Consider the following 12,683-nt stretch of genomic DNA (forward strand, 5'->3'; position numbering starts at 1 on the left):
TTGAGACTATGAAAAGACCAAATCACATCCAAATCAAGGTGATGCTTTCTTCCTAAAGATCTGGGGCTGCCTGCTTTGGTCCTGGGCTCCTCTGTCACATGGCAAAGCACATGTGGCCTCTCCTGTCCACCCCACCCCCTCAATCTTTTCTGGGTCCCACTGATTTTCAGTTTCTTGCTTCCAGTGACTTTCTCTGTCTACATTCCACTTAAAAGGCCTCTAGTGATAGGATTAAGATCCATTCTGACTGAGCTGGGCCACATCATAACTGAAGTAACCTCATCAAAGGAATCCCTACTTTAATGGATTCACACCCACAGGAATGGATTAAATTTAAGAACATGTTTTTCTGGGGTATGTACTGCTCCAAACCACCACACTTTTTATCAAAAACAATATAGACCAAAAGACAGTAGAAAACAAATGTTAAACATAAACACAAACCTATTAAACATTATACAAAATATAAATGGAGCAAACACTCCAATTAAAAGTGAGATTCAATTATCAGACAGTATAGAAGAAAAAGATCCAATTATATGTTCTTCATAAGAGATATACTTTAAAAATAGATAAAAGTAAAAAGATGGAATGCATAATGCAAATACCAATCATAGAAAACTAATGTGATTATATTAATATTGGACAAAATACATGTCAAGACAATAATTATTACCAAAGATGAGTCAATTTCCATAATAATAAACTGATAAATTTATTTTAAAGCATAACAAAGCCAAATGTACATACAATTATTAACAGTATTCAAAATACGTGGTATAAAAACTGACAAATTCACAAACATATTTAGAGGTATTAACATCCTCTCAGTAATAGATAGAATAAATTGACCAAAATCATTAAATATATAACAGATTTAAATGACATAAACCAAATTAATCTAACAGGCATTTATAGAATTAGCAAAGGATAAGACAAATAATATTTCAAGCATATGTGGGTTGTTCAATGAGACAGACCATCAGATGAACCATAAATAATGTCAATATATTACAAGGATTTGAAATTATGCAGAGTATTTTCTCTGATCACAAGGAATCATTAGTGATAAATAACAAGCATATATGGAAAAATTCTCAACAGTTTTCTAATGAAGCGACACGATTTTAAACCACTCGTCAGCCAAAGAAGAAATCACAATGGTATTTAGAAAATATTTCAAAGTAATGAGATTTAAAAAAATAATATTTAAAAATATATGGGGTGCAGCTAAACTTGTGCTGCTAGAAAGAATTTTATAGTTATAGGTAGTTATATTAGGAAAGGAGAAAGTTTTAAAACATGTTATGTAACTATCCACCCTAAAACCTAGGAAAGAAGATAGAAAATTGTAATGATAAGAGCACAAATCAATTAAATAAAAAAGATAAAGTATATCAACCCAAAAGTTAGTGCTTTACAAAGATAAAAAGGAGAAATCATTAGATGGCCTTAAAAAGAATGACAATTCAAATTGACAATATCTTTAACAAAATAGGAGGTATGACATTGTAGTCTCTATTTATAGATCTTGATACCCATAGATGAAGGTCTGACAAATTATAGCCTGGGGACCAACTCCTGTCTGCAGCCTGATTTTGTAATTATTATTTTATTGGAACAGAGATCATAGAGTTGCACAGTTGTACTAAAGTTCACATGGCCCGCAAAGCCTAAAATATTTGCCATCTTGCCCTTTATGGAAAAGGTTTGCCAATTCCTGGTACAGATATTAAATGGATAATAAGAATATTACTAACAAATTTATTGCCAATACACTTAGCAACCAAGACAAAAGGTAAAAATTCTTTGAAAAACAGAACTTCACAAATTAACAGAAGTAATATAAAATCAGAATAGCTCCATGTGTTAAAGAAATTGAACTCAAAATTTAAAATCTTCCCATAAAGAAAACTCCAGGCTCAGTTGTTTTCACTGGTGAATTCTATCAAATCTTCCGGGGAGAAATAATACCAACTATGCATTTTAGAGGGAAAAAGGGGGGAAGAGGAGATACCAATTCATTTTATCCGTTCTGCATAACTCTAGTGTCAAATCCAGAGAAAGACATTAAAAATATGCAAACATTGCTCTTGAAGATAAATACAAATATTCATTAGAGGCTGTCAGTGAATTGAATCTAGCATCCTACAAAAGGACATACATTATAAGCAAGAAAGGTTTATTGTAGAAATGCAATGTTGTTTTATTATTTAAAAATCAATCAATACTGGGGGACCTAAGATGGCGGCTAGGTGAGACAGGGAAAAAAAAAACACCTCCGTGAAAAATACTAGATAAAAGCCAGAAAGTGACCCAGAACACCAGTTCCAGCGAAGCCCAGCCGGACAAGCTCTGCTAAATCGACAGAGACCCTTGCATTTGGTGAAACTGGGAGCCTGCATTCTGAAACAAGAGAGTAAGCCAGTGGAAAGTCCAGTAGCTGTGCTGCAGTGTGGGGAAACCATGGGTTGGCATTTGGAGACAGACTAGTTCTTTTTTAAAAAAAAAAAAACCCGGGAGTGGCTGCAGATATGGCAGTGAGAACTGCACAGTGAAGCACTGCAGGAGCAGGCTGTAGCCAATGCCTCAGTGTCTGGCATGGAGGATAGCCCTCCCCACACCCACTCCTGATTGTCTCTGGGCCGGGAGATAGAGGGGAGCCAAAAGGAGAAAGAAACCATGCCCCTTGCAGATATCTCCCTGGCGGGCTGGAGACACTCCTGCCCAGGGATGGAGCCATAGCCCAGAGCCGCGCCAGGAGTGTTTCCCACAGTACCACACACATGCCACCATATCGGCCATGGACAGTGGCCTTTAGTGCACACACAGTTAATTGTCCCGGAGCTGGAAAGGCGGAGCTGTGCGAAAGGGGGAAATTAACATGCCCCTTTCAACCATCTTTATAGCAGGCTGGGAATGCCCCTGCATGGCCCAGCAGCCCAGGGCTTCCCTGGAGGCCAGTGCACACTTGTGACATGGCACAGCCTTCTCTCAGAAGAGGTCCTGGAAAAGCACGGCTGGGAAGGGGGACACACTCGGAAATGCCAGGGACCCTACGCCAATGCTGGGGACTTGTGGGTCAGCGGCAGAGACAATCTGTGGCAAAACTGAAATGAAGGCTTAGAATCTTGCAACAGCCTTAAATCTCCAGGAACACCTGGGAGGTTTGATGATTAAAGCTGCCCTGTCTCCCTAACCACCCAGACACACGCCCCACATTCAGGGTGGACAGCACCAACAACACACCCAAACTTAGTGCACCAATTGAACCCCACAAGAATCAGATCCCCACACACCACAATGACAAAGTCAGGGAGAACTGACTTGAGGGGAATATGTAACTCGCGGATACCATCTGCTAGCTAGTTAGAGAAAGTGTACGCCACCAAGCTGTAGATCTGAAAAATTAGGTTATCAGTATTATATCCAGAAAGAACCCTATCAAGTAAAGCAAATGCCTAGAGGCCAAAAACAACAGAAATTCTTAAAGCATATGATAAAACCAGACGATATGGAGAACCCAAACCCAAATACCCAAATCAAAAGATCAGAAGACACACAGTACTTGACACAATTAATCAAAAGCCTAAAAGCAAACAATGAGAGCATGGCACAGGACATAAAGGACATAAAGAAGAACCTAGAAGAGCATAAAGAAAAAATTGCAGGAGTAAATAAAAAAATAGAAGGTTTTATGGAAATAAAAGAAAATGTTGGCAAAATTAAAAAGACTCTGGATACTCATAATACAAGATTAGAGGAAGCTGAACAACTACTCAGCATCCTTGATGACCACAGAATGGAAATGAAAGAGCAAAAGAAAGAATGGGGAAAAAAATCAAAAAATCAAAATGGATCTCAGGGATATGACAGATAAAATAAAATGTCCAAATTTAAGACTCATTGGTGTCCCAGAAGGGGAAGAGGAGGGTAAAGGTCTTGAAAGACTGTTCAAAGAAATTGTTCGGGGAAACTTCCCAAACCTTCTACACAATATAAATACACAAAGCATAAATGCCCAGCAAACTCCAAATAGAATAAATCCAAATAAACCCACTCCAAGACATATTCTGATCAGACTGCCAAATACTGAAGAGAAGGAGCAAGTTCTGAAAGCAGCAAGAGAAAAGCAATTCACCACATACAAAGGAAACAACATAAGACTAAGTAGTGACTACTCAGTGGCCACCATGGAGGCGAGAAGACAGTGGCATGACATATTTAAAATTCTGAGAGAGAAAAATTTCCAACCAAGAATACTTTATCCAGCAAACCTCTCCTTCAAATTTGAGGGAGAGCTTAAATTTTTCACAGACAAACAAATGCTGAGAGATTTTGCTAATAAAAGACTTGCCCTACTTGAGATACTAAAGGGAACCCTACTGACAGAGAAACAAAGAAAGGAGAGAGAGATATAGAGAAATTTAACAGGCATATATAGAACATTACATCCCTAATCATCAGGACACACATTTTTCTCTAGTGATCATGAATCTTTCTCCAGAATAGACCATATGCTGGGACAAAACATGCCTCAATAAATTAAAAAAATAAATAAATAAATAATTGAATATATTCAAAGCATATTCTCTGACCACAACGGAATACAAATGGAAGTCAATAATTTTTGATTTGTAACTCCACTATTTACTTCCTACAGGATATAAAACATAAACTCTAATGACAAATCAGTGGCTTTGGACTCAATGTATAACATGTAATTTCTGACAAGAACTACATAAAGGTGGGGGAATGGAGGAGTATAGGTACATAGTTTATGTGTCCTATTGAAATTAAGTTGGTATCAAAGAAAAACAAGATTGTTATAGATTTAAGAGGTTAAATTTAAACCCCACAGTAAACACAAAGAAATCGTCAGAGAATATGACCATAGAGATGAAAAGTAGAGTATGGGTTACGAGAAGTGGGGGAAGGGGCAATGAGGAGTTGAGAAATGAGTGTAGGGTTCTGTTTGGGGTGAAGGGAAATTTCTAGTAATGGATGGTGGGAAGATGATAGCATTACAACATTCTAAATGCGGTTAATCCCACTAATGGAATGCTAGGGAGGGGTTGGAATGGGAAGATTTAGGCTGTATATATGTTTCCACAATTGAGAAAAAAAAAAAAAAAGACAGTCTAAATAGGCAATGACAATTAAATGCCAAGGATGATCCTGGATGGAATCTGAGGATGGAGGAGAGGAGGCTTAAAGGGACACAGCTGGGACATAAGGGAAAAAAAAAAAAAAAAGGAAATACAGAATGTAAGATTTGTATCAATGTTGAATTTCTTGAACTTCTTAGCTGCGCTTAATGGGGATGCATAAAAGAATGTTCTTGTTCATGGGAAATGTATATGTGAATTATATTATTTGTTCAAGGATGTGTGCAGCTTGCTCTCATATGTTCAGAAGACAGAGCAATAGATGATGGATGATAAATAGGGAGGGAGGGACGGAGGGAAAGAAAGAAATTGTGATGTGACAGGCTGTTAAAGTTGGTGGATCAGGGTATTGGGGAAGGGGGGGTATGCTGGAGTTCTGTGTATGGGGTTTGTATTGTTTTTGCAACTGTTCCTGTAACTTTGAATTTATTTCAAAATAAAATTAAGGAAAAAAGTCAATTAATACTATTGTATGTTACCACTAATGGGAATGCTGTGAAAAATGTAAAATAAATGTTTTATGTTGTAGAATATGGGGGACCTAGCGATAGACAGCAACTAGTGAAGGGGCAATGATAATCTAATAAGAACAGATAAGTTATGGAGGGTAATCTTAATGTTATGGGAATGCTCAGGAACAACTATGGTTTGTTAGTTTTGGGGGTTATGGTACGAACGAACAGGTTTGAAACAATGTAGTTATTTTAGATGGTTTTCTTATTTCCATTGTTTTGTTTTGTTTGAATTTTTTTTAATTTTTTGATAAATGAAGTTAAAAAGAAAAAAATCAATACATTTTCCCCATTGATGTAACAAAGAAAAAAATCATGATCATTTCTATCAATGTAGAAAAGCTTTAGACAAAATTAAACATCTACTCATGATATTTCCAACAGAGAAGAAATAACTGGAAAGTCCTCAATGTGATAAAGAGTATCTATGAAAACCCTATAACTAACCTCATAATTTATGCTGAAAAATTGATTACTTTCTCTCCAATTTTGGGAAAAAGCAAGTATATCTGCTCTCAACACATTGAACTGGAGTTCCTAACTAGTGCAAATAGGCAAACAAACAAACAAAAACAAAGAAATGCAAAGCATATAAATTGGACAGAAAGTAGTGTAATGCATTTGTTTATAGATAATTTTTATATATGTAGAAAATCATAGGAAATATTCCAAAATAATTAGAACAAAGTCAAAGTATACAGGCTAATTTGAAAAAAAATATAATGTTATTTCTATATAGTAGGACTAAGTTACTGGAAAATGAAATTTTAAAAATACTATTAAAATCTCATTAAAAACATAAAAGATTTAGGATTAAATTCTACATTATTAGGAACTTACCCTTGAAATGAATAGGTAGAGCTGATGTGATGTCTTAGGGGTTGACAGTGTAGCTGGAATTTCTCCAAATTAAATTTCCCTGTATAATACAATGTTAAACATATGTTTAAAATGTGATCATTAGAAGCTTACATAATAATTACTAAAATTATGCAGTAGTCATAGTAATTATTCATAAATCACACCCAAAAATGATTTTTAAGGGGAAGAGTATTTTATCATTGATATTAATAAATGATAATATGAATCAAACTGATTCTTTTATTATCATTTTGAAATATTCTCCATGAGTGGTTCTCTAAGTGTGATCCGTAGTGGAGTAGAAGCAGCAGCATTATTCGTGAATTTGTTAGAGATACCACTTCCTGGGCTCTACTTTGCATCTACTTATGCTTGTGTGTTTGAGAAACACTGCTGCTCAGACAATGCACCCCCTATTGCCTGCATCTGGGTAGGCAGCTCACTTGGCATTCTGTGGCTCCTCCATATTACACCCCCCAAACTGCTTCTCCTGCAGACTTCCCCTTTTCACTAATTGGCAGCAGTTCTTTCAGATGCTCAGATATTCAGATCAATGTCTCTACACACACATACTTATATATGTATCTTCTTGACGTCATACGTGCCTAACCTCTTTCTTTCCCATCCCATGCCCTGTTAACAAATTCTGTTGGCTCTAATTTCAAAATATATGCAAAATTTGACAACTTCTCACCCATCCTGCAGTCACCATCCTGGTCTAGCTGCCATTACCTTTACTTTTTTTTTTAATTTTTATTTTGAAGTAAATTCAAACTTACAGTAACAGTTGTAAAAATAATACAAACCCCATACATGGAAGTCCAGCATACCCCAACCCCCCTCCACCGATACCCCCATCTACCAACTTTAATATTTTGTCACTTTACCATTTCTTTCTTTCCCTCCCTCCCTATCATCCATCTTCTATTGCTCTGTCTTCTGAACATATGAAAGCAAGTTGCACACATCCTTGAACAAATAATATAATTCACATATACATTTCTTATGAACAAGAATACTCATTTATGTAATCACATTAAGTGTAGTTAAGAAGTTGAAGAAATTTAATATTGATATAAAGCTTATATTCTATATTTATTTTTTTCTTATGTCCCAATTGTGTCCTTTTGAGCCTTTTCTCCTCTATTCTTAGATCTCATCCAGGATCTTCTATGGCATTTGTCATTATCTATTAAGACTGTTTCTTTTTTCAATTGTGTAAACATATATACAGCATAAGTCTTCCCATTCCAACCTCTCCCAACCATTCCATTTAGTGGGATTAATCACATTCACAATGTTGCAATGCCATCACTTTCCCACCATCCATTACTATAAATTTCCCTTTACCCCAAACAGAAACCCTACACTCATTTCTTATTAACTCCCCATTGCCCCTTCCCCCACTTCTCATAAACCATACTCTACTTTTCATCTCTATGATCATGTTCTCTGATACTTTCTTTGTGTTTACCATGGGGCTTAAATTTAACATCTTAAGTCTACAACAGTCTTGTTTTCTTTGATACCAACTTAACTTCAATAGGACACATAAACTATGCTCTTATATTCCTCCATTCCCCCACCTTTATGTAGTTCTTGTAAAAATTACATATTTTACATTGAGTCCAAAACCACTGATTTATCATTATACTTTATGTATTTTAGATCCTGTAAGAGGTAAATAGTGGAGTTACAAATCAAAAATACAGTAGTATTGGTATTTATATTTACCATGTGATCTTTACTGGAAATCTTTATTTCTTCATGTGGTTTCAGTTGATTGTTTAGTGTCCCTTCCTTTCAGCCTGCACAATTCCCTTTAGCATTTCTTATAGGACTGATCTGCTGGTGATGAAGCCCCTCAGCTTTTGATTATCTGGGAACGTTTTCATCTGCCCCTCATTTGTAACCTCCAGGTGTTTGTGAATTTTCTAAGTCTCTGATGGTTATTGACTTCTATTTGTATTCCATTGTGGTCAGAGACTGTCCTTTGAATAATTTCAATTTTTTTTTTTAATTTATTGAAGCTTGTTTTATATCCCAGCCTATGGTCTATTCTGGAGAAAGTTCCATGATCACTAGAGAAGAATGTGTATCCTGGTGATTTGGATGTAATGTTTTATATATGTCTGTTAAATTTCTCTCTATCTCTGTCTCCTTTCTTTGTTTCTCTATTGGTAGGGCTCTCTTTAGTATCTGAAGTAGGGCACGTCTTTTATTAGAAAAATCTCTCAGCATTTGTTTGTCTGTGAAAAATTTAAGCTCTCCTTCAAATTTGAAGGAGAGTTTTGCTGGATAAAGTATTCTTGGTTGGAAATTTTTCTCTCTCAGAATTTTAAATATGTCCTACCACTGCCTTTTCACCTCCATGGTGGCCGCTGAGTAGTCACTACTTAGTCTTATGTTGTTTCCTTTGTATGTGGTGAATTGCTTTTCTCTTGCTGCTTTCAGAACTTGCTCCTTCTCTTCAGTATTTGGCAGTCTGATCAGAATATGTCTTGGAGTGGGTTTATTTGGATTTATTCTATTTGGAGTTTGCTGGGCATTTATGCTTTGTGTATTTATACTGTGTAGAAGGTTTGGGAAGTTTTCCCCAACAATTTCTTTGAATACTCTTTCTAGTCCTTTACCCTTCTCTTTCCCTTCTGGGACACCAATGAGTCTCATAGTTGGATGTTTTATTTTATCTATCATATCCCTGAGATCCATTTTGATTTTTTTGATTTTTTTCCCCATTCTTTCTTTTGCTCTTTCATTTTCCATTCTGTGGTTCTTGAGGTTGCTGAGTCATTGTTCAGCTTCCTCTAGTCTTATACTATGAGTATCTGGAATCTTTTTAATTTGGTCAACAGTTTCTTTTATTTCCATAAGATCATCCGTTTTTTTATTTACTCTTGCAATTTCTTCTTTATGCTCTTCTAGGGTCTTCTTTTTGTCACTTATATCCTGTGCCATGCTCTTGTTGTCTTTAGTTCTTTGATTAATTGCTCCAAGTACTTTGTCACTTCTGATCTTTTGATTTGGGTGTTTGTGTTTGGGTTATTCATATTGTCTGTTTTTTTCACATGCTTTAAAATTTTCTGTTGTTTTTGGCCTCTTGGCATTTGTTTTATTTGATAGGATTCTTTTAGGATCTGAAGGATTATGCATGCACCAATCTCTAATTTGTCATATCTACAGCTTGGTGGCGTACACTTTCTCTAACTAACCAGCAGATGGCATCCGCAAGTCACCTATTCCCCTCAAGTCAGTTCTCCCCAACTTTGTCTTTGTGGTTTGTGGGGGTCTGGTTCTTGTGGGGTCCAATGGGTGCACCAAGTTTGGGTGTGTTTTTGGTGCTGTCTGCCTTGAATGTGGGACGTGTGTCTGAGTGGTTAGGGAGGGAGGGGAGCTTTAATAATAAAACCTCCCAGGTGCTCCTGGAGATTTAAGGCTGTTGCAAGAGTCTAAACCTTCAGTTCAGTCTCTCCACAGATTGTCTCTGCCACTGACCTACAAGTCCTTGGTATTGGCATATGGTCCCTGGGATTTCCAAGTGGGTTCCTCTTCCCAGCTGTGCCCTTCTAGGACCTCTGCTGAGGGACAGTTGTGCTAAGTCACAAGTGCCCACCATCCCTCAAGGGAAGCCCTGGGCTGCCAGGCCATGTAGGTGCGTTCCCAGCCTGCTGTAAAGACGGCTGAATGGCACGTGTTAATTTCCCCCTTTTCACACAGCTCCACCTTCCCAACTCTAGGACAGTTAGCTGTGGGTGTGCGAAAGGCTATTGTCCATGCCTGATATCATGGCGTGTGCCTGTGTTACTGCAAACCCTTCCTGTCACTCTGAGTTTTTTGGCGTGACTCTGGGCTGTGGCTCTGGCACCGGGCAGGAGTGTTCCCAGCTCACCGGGAAGATGGCTGCAAGGGGCGTGGGTTTTTTTTCCCCTTTTGGATAACCTCTGCCTTTCTTGCTCTGAGACAACTAGCAGTGGGTATGCGAAAGGCTATCTTCCATGCCAGATATTGAGGCGTTCACACAGCCCTTTCCTGCCGTGCTCCAGTGTGAGGTTCTCGCTGCCATATCTGCAGCCGCTTTTGGGATTTTTTAAAAAAGAACTAGTCTGCCTCCAAACACCAATCCACGGTTTCCCCACACTGCAGCATGGTTGCCAGACATTCAGCAGGCTCACTCACTCATTTCAGAACACAGACTCCTGGTTTCACCAAGTGCACGGTCCCTGTGGATTTAGCAGAACTTGTCCAGCTGGTACATCACTGGAACTGTTGTTCTGGGTCCTTTTCTAGCCTCTATCTAGTATTTTTCACAGAAGTATTTTTTGCCCTCTCTCTCCTAGCTGCCATCTTAGGTTCTCCTACCTTTACTTTCATTAACTTTCTAACTGGTTTCCCTGCCTCTGTCTTGTCTCCCTTCAGACAATTCTCAACTCAGCAGCCACATAAATCCTGTTAAGTTGCAAATCAGATCCTGTGAAATGTCTGCTCTCAACTCTCCAGTGGCTTCCTGTATCAGGGTAAAGCCACAGTCTTAATAATGACCTGTTCACTTATGTAGGATCTGGATGCCTGTTAAATCCCCAACCTCAGCTCCCACTATCCTTCCCCCTTTAATTTACTCCATCCACAATGGCAGTTATTCTGACTTAGAACATTTTGCTTTTCACTTTGGCGGGGATGTGGTTTGAATGGTAGTCCCCGCGGTGAGCACCACAGGTTATTCAACATTTTGGATATCACTTGTGCTGCATGGTTAGCTCTTTCCTTTCATTCAGGTTTTCATTCAAAAGCCACCTTTTCCAATCAGGCTTTCCCAACTAACCTTATCTAAAATTTCAAACCCTTCATACAACATTTATACCCCTTTCCCTCTTTTGTTTTCTCTTCTTAGTTTATTCTGAAGCACTTATAGCCTTCTAACATAGCATACAATTTATTTATTGTGTTGTTTTAATTGTCGATTTCCTTCCCTTGAAGCTAAGATTCTTGAAGGCAGGTATCTTTTTTTTTTTTCTCTCTCTCTGTTTTGTTCATTGCAGAGCCTAGGACTTTGGCTGATGCAAAATCATTGCTTAGTAAACATCTACTGAATGAATGAAACAATACTGAGATCCAAGGTGATTATCTTACCTGCTCAATTTCACAAAGTTATCAGTAAGTTATTATGTTCTTAATATTATTGCTTAAATGAATGAGTACCACAGTTAGCATTTAATAAATGGCTATTGTGTCTCCAGCACTGTGATAAGCTCTTTGTACATATATTTCAGGTATTACCCAAAGGAACTCTCTGTGAGAGGTACTGTTATTATTATATCTATTTTAAAAAAATAAGGGCACTGATACAGTTTACAAATCACCCAAGGAAAAGAGGTCAAGAATTATGGAGACAGGAATCTATCATAGGTAGTTTGACTTCAGAGTCCATGTATTTAACTGTGTTATCTACTGCTGCATAAGAAATTACCCAAAGTGCTTGCTTCTGCAGTGCATATCCTAAAATTGGAATGACACAGAGAAGACTAGCATGGCCCCTGCACAAGGATGACATGCAAATTCATGAAGCATTCCATATTTTTCAAACAGGAAACCCTAACTTAAAACCTGGGCAATAGTTAACAGCACAATTATAGAAATGTGCTATCATCCATTGTAACAAATGTTCCATACCAATGCAACTTGTTAATAATCGGGTAGTATATGAGAATCCTATATTTTATGCATGAATGTTTGGTAAACCCACAACTTCTCCAATAAAGGAAAAAAAGAGAGAAATTACCTTAAATTTGACGGCATATATCAATAAACATATAATATTTCACAAGTTTTCTGAATCATGATTATAGGTGTAAAGCTTAGCTGCAATGAGGGTATTGGGCAGAGTGGCAGTTATCTCAAGACTTGAGAGGGTGGAAGGATCCACTTCTGGGCTGACTCACTTGGTGGTTAACAGGCTACAGATTATCACTGGCAGTTGGCTGGAGACATCAGTTCCTTGGCACAAGAGCCTCTCCATAAGATGACTCACAAACTTTGTATCATGTGTCCCTCAGCCTTCAAGACAGAAAGAAAGAAAGCAGAAGCAACAGCCTTTTTATAAACCAATGTAAGAGGTGGCATCCCATTACTTTTGCCATATTTTATC

General features: G+C 37.6%; 1 non-coding gene across 1 annotated transcript; it reads left to right on the forward strand.

The window, feature by feature from the left end:
* The first annotated feature begins 12,012 nt into the window (after positions 1 to 12,012).
* On the forward strand, positions 12,013 to 12,117 carry LOC119512998. Its single transcript, XR_005212508.1, has one exon. It is a non-coding gene; the product is annotated as a U6 spliceosomal RNA (small nuclear RNA).
* Positions 12,118 to 12,683: the final 566 nt, after the last annotated feature.

Source organism: Choloepus didactylus, chromosome 17, assembly GCF_015220235.1.
Source record: "Choloepus didactylus isolate mChoDid1 chromosome 17, mChoDid1.pri, whole genome shotgun sequence".
NCBI classification, from domain to species: domain Eukaryota; kingdom Metazoa; phylum Chordata; class Mammalia; order Pilosa; family Megalonychidae; genus Choloepus; species Choloepus didactylus.